This window comes from Anabrus simplex, chromosome 1 (genome assembly GCF_040414725.1).
Source record: "Anabrus simplex isolate iqAnaSimp1 chromosome 1, ASM4041472v1, whole genome shotgun sequence".
Lineage (NCBI taxonomy): Eukaryota > Metazoa > Arthropoda > Insecta > Orthoptera > Tettigoniidae > Anabrus > Anabrus simplex.
Genome location: NC_090265.1, coordinates 880057328 through 880072937, shown reverse-complemented (window position 1 = coordinate 880072937; position 15610 = coordinate 880057328). Strand labels below are relative to the sequence as shown.

The 15610-nt window shown below is 37.2% G+C and overlaps 1 protein-coding gene across 1 annotated transcript in view; it reads right to left on the bottom strand.

Moving 5' to 3' along the window:
- Positions 1 to 891: 891 nt before the first annotated feature.
- The window catches only part of LOC136874358 (non-structural maintenance of chromosomes element 3 homolog), a 165354-nt gene continuing 150635 nt past the window's right edge, over positions 892 to 15610 (bottom strand). Inside the window, exon 8 of the transcript XR_010860256.2 lies at positions 892 to 2671. The gene's annotated coding sequence lies outside the window, so the exon portion shown is untranslated. The remainder of the gene's footprint in view (positions 2672 to 15610) is intronic.

The window sequence follows — 15610 nt, the reverse complement described above, 5'->3', positions numbered from 1 at the left end:
CATTGCAAGTGATGCACCTAATATGTAGCTATGACTTTGGTATTAGGGTGTGGCACATGATGTATTATGGTATGAAGTGATTTTCATAATAAAAAACAAACCGACATAATACCAGTGTATTGGGCACTACAATCTATATATCCCTGCTTGTGTACATGTAATCCTTCGAGTTCTAATTTTTGGAGTGGCTTGGAAGTTCATATTACTCTGAATGACATGTGAGAGAATTTTTTTAAAATTAAAAAAGTATGATGGCTACCTGTGTACCCATTGTTGACAGGTAAGTTTTTATACAATTGCAGAAGAAATGCCATCTAACAGAGATGAGTAGCATCAGAAGAGAAAGAATACCCCTCTACTAACAATAGCCAGTGTAATATGTTACTCTTGATTAGTTTTATTCATATCCCCCCTCCCTTCATGACTTTTCTCTTATTCTTCGAATAATATGTATTTCCTTCAAGTTTTCCTTCTCTTTTTAATGTTTTTTTGTTTGTAATTGGCTTCACGTCGCATCGACACAGATAGGTCATATGGCGGTGATGGGATAGGAAAGGCCTAGGAGTGGGAAGGAAGCAGCTGTGACCTTAATTAAGGTACAGCCCCAGAATTTTCCTGGTGTGAAAATGGGAAACCACAGAAAACCATTTTCAGGGCTGCTGACAGCTGAGTTTAAACCCACTATCTCCTGGCTGCAAGCTCACAGCTGCACGTCCCTAACCGCATGGCCAACTCGCGCGGTTCATTTTGATGGTTGCCTTCATTATCATCTTGATCGATATGGGGTGATGATAATGTGGTTTTGTACCTTACAATATCAACCAGGAAAACATCCATCACCATCGCCAGTTAATCTAATACCATGATGATTGAAGAATATTTCCACAACAATGATGCTCTGCATTGGACTTGGCAACAAATGTATAAATTCATTAACATTTTTTTTTTTTTTTTTTTACATACTGTAAAAAAGTGAGAGAGATAAATGATTGGAAACAGTATATTCTACAACTTATGTTACACGCAAAAGTACAGTCGACGCTCGATAACTCCTAGTACAGGGGGCGGAGGTCAATCCAAGTTATGAAAAGTCTGTGGTATCGAAGGGAAATGAAGATGTGCCTAAAGAATGAAAACTAACACTGTACTTTATCTATGGTAACATTGTATTGAACTTTAATGTGACAAGGATTTCAATACATACAAGGAAAAAGAAAACCACAAATAAAATAGCTATGTACTGGAACTATAATACTGATACAAAATTTCTGCGCTAAGTATATTAATTACAGTCTGATTTGATAGGTCTAGGTCTATTATAAGAGATGGATGATTAAGAATGGTCTGCCATGCCATATGTACAGCTTTTTCCATGTTTGTATTACCAGGCAACTTCAGTCATTTTCTACTGGAATCTGTTGTTTCGACATCACACTGCAAGTAAATGTCTTCAGTTTATCCTTGTTCTTTCTTATGACCAAAACTGTTGGTTTCGATGCCATATTCTTTACACACGACACAAACACCGGACTAATTTTTTCAACAAGTTCAAATTTCTCACCAGAACTTCATGAAACACACTCTTATTTGATGCTATTGTAATGCACAGGCTCCGCTTGACTTCCTTTCTCTCAACTGACCAAGACAAAGGCATGGTATGAATGGATCCTTTTTGTCTTTGGTGCAGAATGGAATAAGAAGGGTAGATGCACAACATCTCCAGCCCCTTGCATTATCTAATTCTGCCTTATTTCAGCCTGTCGTAGTGATATCGTCAGGTTGATAATTAAAATTTTATTTTCGAAAATTTTTGTCCCAGTTATCTGAAATCTGAGATACTGCGATCAGAGTTATTGAGTCCTGACTGTATATAATTACCTTTCAGCTAAAACTGGCAGAGCAAGTCACACATGACACTGTCCTCTTCTTCTTAGTCATTTATTTCACTTCCTCATGTAACTACAAACTGTTTACTAAACACTCAAAGGGTGAATATTAATTATTAGTCTGTATACATCCTGGCTAGAGACATATCATGTCAGGCCAATGGGCTACAGCAAAGGAGTTTTTTAAGTTCGGTAGATGATAATGAAATATATCCATTGAATTCTGGGTGACGCCAGATTTAATCAATTTCAACTCTACCCTCAATGTATGGAAAATGTTGCACAATTTTAGATATTTTGCAATAAAAATAAATGTATCTCTAGGGTGGGTTGGTCCTTCGCATGGGCAATGAACACAGCTAGCATGCACGCGCTCACCTGGGTGACAGCCCTAAATGCAGATCAATGGTGATTGGTTGACAATGAAGGTAAAAGAGCACAAAACATAAAAGACTACAAATTATGTTTCATATACCTTTTTGATACAGCTAATATTAATGGAGAAATTAAACATTTCCTGTTTTGGTTCCTTTAATATTGATATGCCGCTGTATACTAATCACATAACATATGGCATAATGCACACCCTGGCTATTCCTGAACTTAAATACCGAGTCTGCCAGGCTGAGTGGCACAGATGGTAAAGTCGCTGGCTTTCTGAGCCCACGTTGGCAGGTTCGATCCTGGCTCAGTCTGGTGGTACTTGCAGATGCTCAAATAAGCCAGCAGATTTACCGGCACATAAAAGAACTCCAGTGGGACAAAATTCTGGCACTTCAGGTTTCCTGAAAACCGTAAAAGTAGTTAGTGGGACGTAAAACTAGTAACACTATTATTATTATTATTATTATTAAATACAGTGTTTCGAGGCATTCTGTTCAGCCATTTTCCTGGACAGACAAAAGTTGAACAGAACCTACTTTCGACTTCTGTACACCTAAATCCGAAATAAAAACTAAGTATGAGGCAAATATTTGGAATGTACTGCTATGTACATAGGCAAGTCTAAGTATCTGAAATTTTGCTCTAATTGTCTTTAGGTTGACTCTATGACATTGTGTGCTAACCACCCGCTAGCTGGCAGCGGTGTCCGCATCTGTGGTAGGTTTCAGCATCATCAGATCAGTACAGCTTGCACCGTTGTGACAAAGATTGCCGCACCACTCTCTGTTTGCACCAAGGAAGAACATCATTCTGTAATCTGTTTTTTGTGGTCTGAGGATGTACCAGGAGCAGAAATTCATAGAAGACTTTCAGCACAATACGAGGACAATGTTTTGCCACAGCGAAGTGTTTACCAGTGGATTGAACAGTTCAAAAGGAGTTGCATGAACGTAAAGGATGAGGAAAGATCCGGGCGTCCATCTGAAGCTGTAAATGATGCCAATATTGAACAAGTGCATCATATGATCCAGCTCCAATCAACAGGTTAAGGCAGCAGTGCATTCGTGGCTTGCTGCGCAACCAAAAACTATTTTTGCAGAGGTTATCAGAAAGCTTCTGAAACAGTGGTCCATGTGCATTGAAAAGCAGGATGACTATGTTGAAAATATCAATAAAAAGTGTGTACTCCTTTTGTAGTAAATTATAAAAATTGATTGCAGATACATATCGACTTGCTCTCATATATAGTAGTGAAAGCTGGACTCTTGACAGAAGACGATGAAAATGTGGTTCTAGAGAAACAGAAACTATCTGAACAGAAAGAAAAACCAATGAAATAGTTTTAAAAGAACTGAAGGAACAAAGAAGCCTCACAGATAATATTCGGAGGCAAATTAAACTCACTGGCCATTTTTTCAGGAACAATAGCTTTATAACTGAAATGTCTGAAGGGAAAATTCTGGGTAACAGAGGAAAAGCGAGATCACATGAAAAGATTACTGAAGATGTACTGGAGGTCACCAGATGTCAGTATTACCAAGAAATGAAGAAGACTGCAGAAAAAAAGAGAAGAATGGTTACAGCAAAACCACACAGCCTTCAGGTGACGATGACGTGAACATTTGAAACATACACATATATGATGATGATTGTTGTTTAAAGGAACCTAACAGCTAGGTTATCAGCCCCTAATGGTACGAAGTGCAACAAAATGATGATTAAAAATTCAAAATGTATCCACTGACTGCAATCTAAAATGAATGATGATGAAAAATGACCATGAATCCAAAACAATCAGTAGATCCAATTCACAATGACTCATACCCACCAACATTTGAAAAGGGTTATCAGTAAAATTCAGGCACGACAAAAAATCTAACGATTTTCGACATACTCTGGCTTACATAAAACCAGCTTCATGGTCCGTATTGCACTTTAACAGATTCACAACTAAGTATTTTTTATTTTCCACCTTATCGATACATTAGTTGCTTAAGGCAACTTATTGGTTAAAAGTGGTACGTTTCGTATATTATTAACATCTTCAGCCACATAACACTGTTTAGACGAAAAATTCATATATTGACAAAGTATCAATGCTTACGCTAATTTTAAGGACACTTTTTCTTAAAGTACTGATACTTTGTCAATATATGAATTTTTCATCTAAACAGTGTTATGTGGTTGAAGATGTTAATAATATACGAAACATGTACCACTTTTAACCAATAAGTTGCCTTAAGCAACTAATGTATCGACAAGGTGGAAAATAAAAAATACTTAGTTGCGAATACTCCGGCTTGACGAAAATAATAATACTTCTGGGCTGCAAAATACAATAATTCAAGCTCTAAACAGGATACTTCAATGAAATCATATCTACTTACATCATAGGCCAATGATTTGTAGATGAACATAACAATCAAGAAGAAATCCATGTTAAACAGCAGCAGGCGTGGTGAATATCGGTTTGGAGAATTCATAACAGGATTTCCTTGATAAATTAAGCAGATATGCAATAACTGAAAAAGGCTTTACACAATAAAACTTGTTTAACGTAACACACGCAAGAAATAATATAATACACACTGCAAATCACATGCTAGTTCGACTTTAAAGTCGTTGTGGCCTTTTTAGCTTCCTGCAAAAAGTCTTGAGAAAATGTTTTGCCATAACAGGGACCAGAACTCCTGGCCTTCAAAATAGAAATAGACTCCAGAGATTCATTGGACATGGATGATCTGAACTCTGTTCTATTTTTATTCACAAGGCTGAAAACACGTTCATTCTGCATTGCTATGGGGTATGGTGATGATAAAGAGCATTACTCTAGAAATTCAGTTATACTTAAGAAGTCCATCGGCTCCACAAATTCTTGATATTTGCGCCCAACTGGAATCACTTGCAGCATCTTGATTTGCAGCCGAAGTGTCATCTACCTGAAGAGCTGTGAACTGCCTCTGAAGCTCATTCACCACCTCATCTGTAGTTTCATTCTCTTCTTTGCATAACATGATAGGAATCCTTTCCAAGAAAAAACAAATGGAAGAAAATTGTGCATCTTCAATTTTGTCTAACCTAGCAACTTGAGCATGCTTTAACACATCATCCTTGAGTGGAAACTTGTTGATAATGTAGTCACAGGCAGTACAGAAGTAGTTTCTCACTGATGAAAAGAAAAGGGATTTATCTGTATCCTGGAGATCATTCACTATGTTCGAAGTCTGAATGCCAATAACTCACTCATCATCACTTCTTTGTCCGGTTAGCGTGCTGACCTTTGGTCACTGGGGTCCCGGGTACAATTCCTGGCAGGGTAGGGATTTTAACCTTAATTCGTTAATTTCGCTGGCACGGGGGCTGGGTGTATGTGCTGTCTTCATAGTCATTTTATCCTCACCACGACGCGCAGGCCGCCTACGGGCGTCAAATCAAAAGACCTGCATCTGGCGAGCCAAACTTGTCCTCGGACACTCCCGGCACTAAAAGCCATACGCCATTTCATTTCATTTTTCATCACTTCTTTGATTTTGAATCAAGTTGTACTCAACTTTAAGCAATGAGGAGCTTTTGACAATTTTGGGTTTAACAAACTTGGTGAACAACTGCTTTAGCAAATCCATTAGAAGTTCTAAGAAAAAGTGAACTTGTGGGGAAGAAGTCTGAAGGGCAACATTGAATTTGTCAAATACAGGAACAGTCATATGAAGGAAAGTGCAAAAGGCCTTGTTCAAGTTTGAGGACAGGAACATATAAACAATTTTTTTCTCACATGTTATAGCAGAAGTCTTACTTTTTGGATGGGTTTGTCATATTTGGAAGAATATGCTATTCTTTTAAGGGCATGTGTAATAGCAGAATCAAGAATTCTCTTCTTCTGACACTCTTTGGATCCAATTTGTTCAACTCTAGGTATTCTGAAAGATGCAAGCTTGTGGAAATGTTTTGGGTACATAATATTACTTCTTCCTTGAAGAAAGAAAGAAAGAAGCGGATCCCACTGGTCCAGTAATCTATACAAACATCTGCCTAAAGCTAACCACTTAGTACATACATGCTTCAGAATTTTTTTGCCTCTTTATTGTGCAAGTTCTGAGATTTCTGAAGGTGTTCTTTTCTTCTTACACTCTTCTTTAAAAAGTAAAATATATCAATAAGGATCTCATCCATATTAAGTGGTAATCTTCCAGCACCTTTTTCAGCTGGTAGATTAATCAGGTGGAAAATGCAACCTATGATGGCAATGGCTGAACTGCCTTCAGAACTGCAGAAATTCCATTTTTGTGTCCTATCATAACAGGAGCATTGTCAGAGCAGAAAGACACACAGTTTTCAAATGGCATGTTATGAGAATTCAGCTGTGATAACATCAGGATACCATCTAACGCTGGTATGGATAGCACAGTGCTCACTGCTTTTCCCTACGAAATATCATAGAATGTAATAACAATAGGATACAATTTGGCATTCGCATCACTGCTCTCATCCATTGCGAAAGAAAATGATCCGTACTGAAGGCACTTCAGATGATGCATTATTTGCCATTTTATTTACAATGCATGTAGTTTTTGTGCAACCACAGCTATATTTCTTTGCAACTTCTGATGTGAGAAAAAATCTTCTTAAATAAAGCACCAGCATGATCAGCCGCACTTAAGGGCACGTTGTGTTCTACCGAAAAGGAAGTAAACAGACACTCGGCCCTAATTACATCACTGTCAACATTTCCAGACTTACTGGGCGAGTTGGCTGTGCGGTTAGGGGCGCGCAGCAGTGAGGTGGCATCCGGGAGATGGTTTTCCGTGGTTTCCCATTTTTACAACAGGCAAATGCTGGGGCTGTACCTTAATTAACACCACGGCCGCCTCCTTCCAACTCCTAGGCCTTTCCTATCCCAATGTCACCATAAGACCTATCTGTGTCGATGCGATGTAAAGCCACTAACAAAAGAAAGTTTCCGGACTTCGCAAAAAAAGTGTTGATTTTTTTGTTATCTTCCTTTGATTTAATATAACTTAAGTGTTTAGTGCACTTCACATGACTTTAATCTTTTCTTCCACCATGTTCAATATTAATATCACACCCACATGCCGTGCAAAAGGGAAATTTTTCTCCCTTTCTTGATTTTAGTATGCATGGAAAATCAAAAGAATATGATTCTTTAAATGCCTGGAAGTACTGTTTCTTGTTGGATTTATTCATGAATCCTACAGTAGGAATATAACGTATGAAAATGCCTGGAACCTGGGTCACTGAACGTCACATAAAATGATAAACACCCGAGGCAGTCAAACCCTTCATTAAAACATGTCAAAGCACAAAAAGTCTTAAACCATTAAATGAATAGACACCAACCTCGTGAACAAAGAATATGCACATGGTAAAAACACACGCACATGTGGAATGAATGTAATTAGTCCAAGGAATACAGGAAACTGCGAAGCACGAAGTTATAACATAAAAACTCAGGACACTTCATTAAAATATGTCATAATCTTAACAGGCCAAAGCATTCAAGGAACGCCAAGTTTGTGAACAAAGAACAACATTCACGTGGTCACAAAATATGGGTTAAATCACAATAAGCGAACGGAGCGGAACAAAGAACTTGCAGAGCAGAGCTTGCCGACTGTTATCCTGGCTTTAAGTTCAATTTCAATGATGACACAAACATCACGTGGTTAAAAGTACCAATCATATAAAAAAATGAGTTATCGACTATCGTGGACTTGCCTTCGACCCATGCAAACAATTGATTGTACGGAAGTGAGGTGATTACTGAATGTTAACGTTTCAAATTTTTGTCCGCGAAGTTGTAAAATGACACTGTCCATCTGTAAAACCGTAAAATGCTGCAATTTCTGTAAATTTTATGGATAAACCATAGAAGTTCTCAGGTATGATGCCTTATTTTCTAAATGATGCTTGTTGTCCAAATGGATCCAAAATCCAGGTCACCGGTCCCTCATAATGGTACTAATCACTGGTAAAGCAGAACCGTGGTGTTCCTCATATAGAGGTACTAATCAGAGGTAACGTAAACTCATGATGGTGTTCTTCACAAAATTATACTAATCACAGGTAATGTAGGCCCATGGTACTTCATACATTATAGCACCATCCAATGGTAACACAGGCCCATGGTGTTCCTCACATGATGGTACTACTCACAGGCAATGCAGACCCATGGTGTTCCTCACATAGTGGTACTAATCACGGGCAACGCACAATCCCAGGGTGATCCTCACATCGTGGTACTACTCACAGGTAACACAGACCCATTCTGAATACACGGGAACCTACACAATTTAGCATTGCGCACAGTACCTTCTCACGCATTGACATTAGTCTATGTAGTCGAGCAGGCCCGCTCCCCCACCTTGGTGGGGTGCACGCGATGGTACTAATCACAGGCAACGTGCAGACTCATTGCGTTCCTCACATAATGGTACTAATCGCAAGTAACGTCGACCCATGGTCTTCCTCACATAATGGTACTAATCACAAGTAATCTTATGGTTGCAATTCCATCATCCCTTGGTTACCCCTTATAGTTGCACCTTACGATACGAAGGGGATACAGTGGGTGTATTCTTTATCTGCGTCCCCCATCCAAAGGGGGTAGCGTAGAGACAAAATATATTTATTTCTACCGATTATCACCAATCTGCACAGAAGCTAGATGCTGGTTAGGCCCCAAACCACATGACTAAACCAATGATATCCAAGGAGGATAACTGTGATTGGCTCCGGAAGTGTGCACAGGGTATTGCTGGCTACTTCTCTGAGAAATGCTTGAAATATTAAAAACTACTGTGCACAATGGATGAAATGCATCAGAAATTATACATAAAGTGGTCTAAATTGTTCAAAATGTAGTTATACTGCTTTGTAACGATGTGCATCCATGAGTGTCAAGAACAATAGTCCAAATGTTATACAACTTGCCTGATGGAACTTTGCCACATTTTCTTAGAACATTTGGATCATATTTTGATGAGGAAATGGTTTCAGTAATAAAAGTGTTTTGTCACGGAGTTCGCGTCGTTTGAAATTTCAGTACCAAATCCAACATTTCGTGTGCTATATAACCTGATAGAAGCCAATTAGTATTTTCTTTAAGAAATATGAAAAATAAGTAAATGTATAATGACTTGTAGAGAAATACAATAAATTAATAAGAAAGAATACAATTCTTTCCCCATGGGTTTGTGAAGTACCAGGTGATCCTTGTCTTTCAAAGACCAGCATTCTATTTTGTTGATTCCCTTGTGACATACTTGAGGTTTAAGAAATTTCTTATAGCAGAGAAAGTGTAATGTCAACCATATAAATTGAGACTGCATGAACAAACTTACTAGCCAAGATTTATTTAGAATCATATCTACGAGTAAAAATGTATTACACAGTAGTACATATGAAAGAATACAATATTTTGAATAGAAAAATATGCCATTAGTCAGCCAGTTATAAAACTCTTACATTTAATTACAATATCAAAATTACATCACTTTACAAATTTTCATAATATTAAAAGCACTATTATCTGTAAAACAATATAAAATTTGTAGACTACAATATTACATTTATTCATATCGATATGGATAGAACTTCACAGGTTCTGTGTCTAGAAAAGGTAGAAAGGCACTAGTTAGAAAGGCATTACATATGCCAATAATCTTCCAAGTAAACCCTGCAATAAATGAAGAAACATTCATTCATTCATTCATTCACTAGTCCTTGTGTACAAATTTATATCTCCACTTCCAACTTTCTACACCGAGATGAGTTTACGAGTCTAAATATTATGCTAAAAACATGAATGAAGATAAGAAATAAATTGACCTCTTCAATACAATATATCAAGTAAATAATATTACATCTGTCTTGGGACTAGTTTCAGCCAAAATAAAATTAAACAGATTATGCGATAACTAAAACATATGTATAAAAGACAAAGACAATGTTGCAGGAATAATTATAACATTAAATTACATATAAAACAAAAATTATGGTTTTGATCTTGTCGTAATATGATGTATTTAAGTAGAGTTAGGACCTCAGCCAATGAAGTAAATCTCTATAGTGAAATGCGCAATATATCAAATGTCAGAAAAATTTGCCGTTAGTCAGCCAGTTATAAAACTCTTTTAAATTTAATTACAATATCAAAATTACATCATTTCACAAGTTTTCATATCGATATGGATAAAACTTCACAGGTCCTATATCTAGAAAAGGCAGAAAGGCACTAGTTAGAAAGGCATTACATAGATCAATAATCTTCCAGTAAACCCTGCAATAAATGACGAAACATTCATTCACTCATTCACTCACTCGTCCTTGTGTACAAATTTATATCTCCACTTCCAACTTACTAAACTGAGATGTTTCCATGACATGCCTGCTTCCTCCGGCATGTCAGTGTGTGTTCCACATCAGACATTAGATATACTGTAGATTTCATTGTAGAGATTTACTTCATTGCCTGATGTCCATAACCAAATTTTTTGTTTTATATGTAACTTAATGTTATAATTATTCCTGCAACATTGTCTTTGTCTTGTATAAATATGTTTTAGTTACCACATAATCTGTTTAATTTAATTTTGGCTGAAGATTACCACTAAGTAGCTGAAACTAGTTCCAAGACTGAGTAATATTATTTACTTGATATATTGTATTGAAAAGGTGGACCCCTTTGTCAATTTATTTCTTATAAATGCACTTCAATACAGAACAAAAATGAAATTTATAGCTTATTCAGTAAAACGTGTTCAAAGCAGAACTTGAATAAAGTGGAAACTTGTCCACTATGGAATATTTTCTCGGCCTCGGCGAAGCTTTTCCTCAACACAGAAACGTAAAATGAAAAAATTCTTTAAAATCTACTTGTACAATGCGGAAAATATTAGGAACTGATGCAGTCCTACGTACAATATTTGTGCATTTGTGGTGCTGGTATGGTCAATGTCACTGTTTGGACAAACTGACATACATGTTAGGAGAAAGTGATAATACGGATGGTGGAATGAATGAAGTGCTTGAAAACGCATTGGCACTACCCAACTTGTGCCTAGCAAGAAATGTTCCCTGCGAGGCAGAGAACTTCATTCGAAATGATGAACAACTTATGACAGTCACATTTTCAAATCAGCTACAATGAGGAGGAAACGGAAGGAGATGAGCGAGAAAATGAAGATCAAAACAAGATTCAAACTCGTGAACAGGCCCGCAGTGCTTTGTGACTTAAAGCAATTTGCTATTATATCTAACTCTTCCACTCTTTTTAAATGTACTCAGGTCAGGACTGCATTCAGGAAGACACGATTAGAAAGAAGAGGAAACAAGTTTCTTTATTTGATGTGTGGAAGAAAGCTTATTGTTGTGAAGTACTCCATAGAGTTTTATGATGAAAGTAAGTTTGAGGAGCATATATCCAGTGTTCTGAAATAGTATAATATAGTGTTGTGCCAAAATGATATACTGTGCATCATTCTGTATGTAATAATAAGTAACAAATCACTGTACTACAGTACTACCTACATCAATCTAGATAGCCGAGCGTCATACGTACGCAGATACAGGTAAGCTCTAAATAATATTTAAGATTAATGCTTTTAAGGCAAAATATGCAATGTTTTGTGTAATACAGAAACTTGTCTAGTTCGTAAAAATATGTTGGTCCGTTGCGATTCCACTTTGAGCAAGTTTTACTGTAATTATAATGAATGAAGATGGTTGGAGAAGAAGGAAGTGGAAAAGTACAGTAGCACACTAAATCATTACAATAAATTAATAAATAATACATATGACTATATCACAGATATCTAAGGATGAACTGATAGAAATACTTAGTTCGTAAAAACATTCTATGACAGTGTACAATGAATCCAATACAGGGACATATTGCAACAAACTTGCAAGAAGTGAACCACAACATGCTGTAATCACAATTACCTGAAAAGTGATGCACATGAAGTCAGTTTTGCACTGAAGGGTGTCTGAGCACATAACATGTAATACTTCTGTGAGGTGAAAATGGTCTATTATTACGTACGAAAAGATTAATTCCCTTTGCCAAGATGAGCAAACATATTTGTTAGGAAGGACAATAGTGGAATAATTCCAGCCCCTCAAAATTTATGAATTTTATAATGAATGAAACTTTTATTCTGGAAATTTTTGTGCAGCTCCAAAATTGTTATTGATGGAAACAAACCCAATGTTAAGAACATAAACACAATAAACCAGGATCTCATCCCACTTCAAGGCTGGGAAAGCACAATGTTATTGATATAGTTGAAAATTCCATACTATGTCTAGTTCTCTAGTGCAAAAATAGCTGCTAATGGAAAAACCTTGTCCACACAAGAATGAGGGAAGTTTACCTTAGGGCAATGTAGAAAGCATCTGCTACTGAATAGAAAGATCATTAGAGTTCACAAACGATTAAAGCACACTTGTAACTTGCACCATCTGCAGCTACACTTTAAAAGACGAGTCAATTTCACAATAAGCTGCAGCACAGATTGGAGCACAATCCATCACCTTCACACCTTTAATCATACTGCACAAATATGGTATTATCAATGTGTGATCACCCTGAACGGTTTACCACACCGAAGGAATTCACTTTTGATTTAGATGGTTTGATCCATTGAGAGGAGTGTAGCAATTCGTTATTCATTCATTACTCACGGTTCCAATTAAGACGGCTTTGATCATTTTGTGAAGACTGGCGATGACAGCAGTCTTGTAGTCATCACCTTAATCAGAGGCCAAAGCCTTTTGCATCAGCCAAATGTGAAATTCTCATCGTTCGGTAGACAAGGTTTTCCTTTAGCAGTTAATACTGAGTATGCGAATATGGTGTTGTACTTTCCTGACTTCAAAGTAGGACTGTTTCCACTTAAGATATTTAACAAACTCTATGGAAGGAAGTACTATTAAAAATTATAGTGTTTTCCAGATCATGCTTCAACAGACAAATCTGTCCAGAACTATAGTATTCTTGGATGTTACAAAGGTGAAAGATTTCAGCGTCCTTCATGATGGATATCTGTAGCAATTTTATTACTGTCCAAGGCTTATGGTGGAGCTACTTGTCTTAGCTTCATTCTTGTTACATCCATAAATATAACAGAAATAGGTTTCAGACTCACTTGGGAAATAACAAATAAAAATGAATGTGTGTGTAATGGGTTACTTTGAAGGGCTCTTGTACAATAAAAAAAACTAGCTGCATTATGTTAGTTTACTTAAATGTCTCAAAATACCATTGCATACTTTTAGAAAATGCAAAATCAGGAGGGAAAGAATACTGTGCACCACACCTATTGCAAAACATTATTATAATCATGCTGTGTTAGCTTAACTCATGGGTTGATCAGTCATTTAAAGTAATTTTGTACGTTGAAATTGGTTTCCTTATCAACACATATTTACCACTAGCACCGTCAATTAGTTTCCATACCTGTTAATCGAAATGCAATTTTTTGCTACACTGTATTGTACCCGGGTGGCATAGCACAAGAATTAATCATGATTTGACATCAGGAGGAGGATAGTTACACATAATGAAATAGGAAAAATCGGTGAACAAAATTCATGTTGAAGGAAGTGTAGATGTGTACAAATCAGATGCGTGTCACAATGGCGCCAGAGGGATTATTCTGTCACAATGGCAAGGCTAGTCGAATACCAGCAGGGGAGCCATTAGCGTACTGACAGGAAGATATGGATAACCCAGTGGGCCTCGCACGAGAAGAGAAAGGACAGCAAAACGACAAAGGCATAGTTACAACATGAGGGTTGAAACGAAGTATTTTTGGTCAAGCAGAACTTTCCACTATGTCAGAAATTCTCGGAAGCTGTATGCCAGAGATCTCAACACTTCAGGGTAAAAGTGTCATTATGTTGTCATGGAGGAAGGTTCAAATTAACCGCCTGCCATTGCCCAACCACAAAAATCATATGGCCACCCAGGGATACCAGCTTGACAGAAATGAATTGAAACAGCAATTATTTCCAAAATTAATTATTAATTAAATATTGCAATTACCTAAATTAAATCAAGGAATTTTTTAGATGTAATTCTCAGAACTGTGTCACCTCAAACGCTATTGACCGGGAAGAGACCACGCTATGATGGACGCGGTTTAACCCGCGAAATGTGGAGGAGCAATATCCACTAATACCTTTGAGATCTACAATCCATAGTAGATCATATTAAACCACATGTATGTTCCATACGAGTGAATTAATTGGTATCAATTATAACCTTCTATTCGGATCGCAAGTGCCAATTTAGGAAAACTACCCCCTCTCTCCAAGGCGTGATGTCAGTTGACCCAGCCGTGAGGCCTTCAATCCATAAATCGAATGAAAGGAGCAAACCATCCTCTCAATTGTATTCTGATCTCGGGCGAAGTGACATCTCATTCTCATTCAGAAAGAAGTAGTCTTGTCCCAGTCACCCCGTGCTCAAGTGAACTTCAAATCCAGCCAGATCTTGTTACCATCTGAGCTGAATGTTATTTAAACTGTGAATTCAGGCAGACGGGTATCTATCAAAGAGTGCTAAACAGTATTTCTTTACCTAACGTTGAGTGCAGAAAATAGCAAGCAGTGCGATGAACAGTCAGTACAAGCTGTAGTAAACGTTATTAGTCAGTGATTTGAGCCTATATTGTACGACTGTGGTATGAGCCACAATAAACACCGGAACAACGAACACATCAAGAGCGGAATGAATTAGGCGGCTTGAAAACATTTCGGATGCGCCATATATGAGCCGGGCGATATATTTTACCTACGTCGTACGTATCCCAGTCCTTTGTGCGGGAAAAGACGAAGAATAACCAGTGTAAATAAAATTTGGGTCTTCCATATATGAGTGTTAAATATTAGACCAGTGTTTATAATGGCCGAACGCCTCATTGAAATGATGTGTTAAGAGAATTTTCCTGTATAAGTGTTAAATATTAGACCAGCGTTTATAACGGCTGAACGCCTCAGTGTAAAGTATATTTGTGACCTGAAACCAGCCACCAAGCAAGAGTAGATAGATGAGCAAAATGGGCCTCTCATTCGTAAAATGCCGCCCAGGATCCAACTAAATAGATGAGTACTAATCTGTGAATTATTTGGGAATGTTACCGTGATTAGAAGGGAAAGAGTGTCATTTAGATGTGGTTACTTTATGTAACAAATGAATCGCTTCCCGAGTCCATTATTAATTTAGGATAGACTGACTGAGTTAAAATTTGTAACATAAATAATGGGTCAGGGTTAAGTATTATATTTGTTTGTTGTAAATAGTCTACATTAGGTTTGGG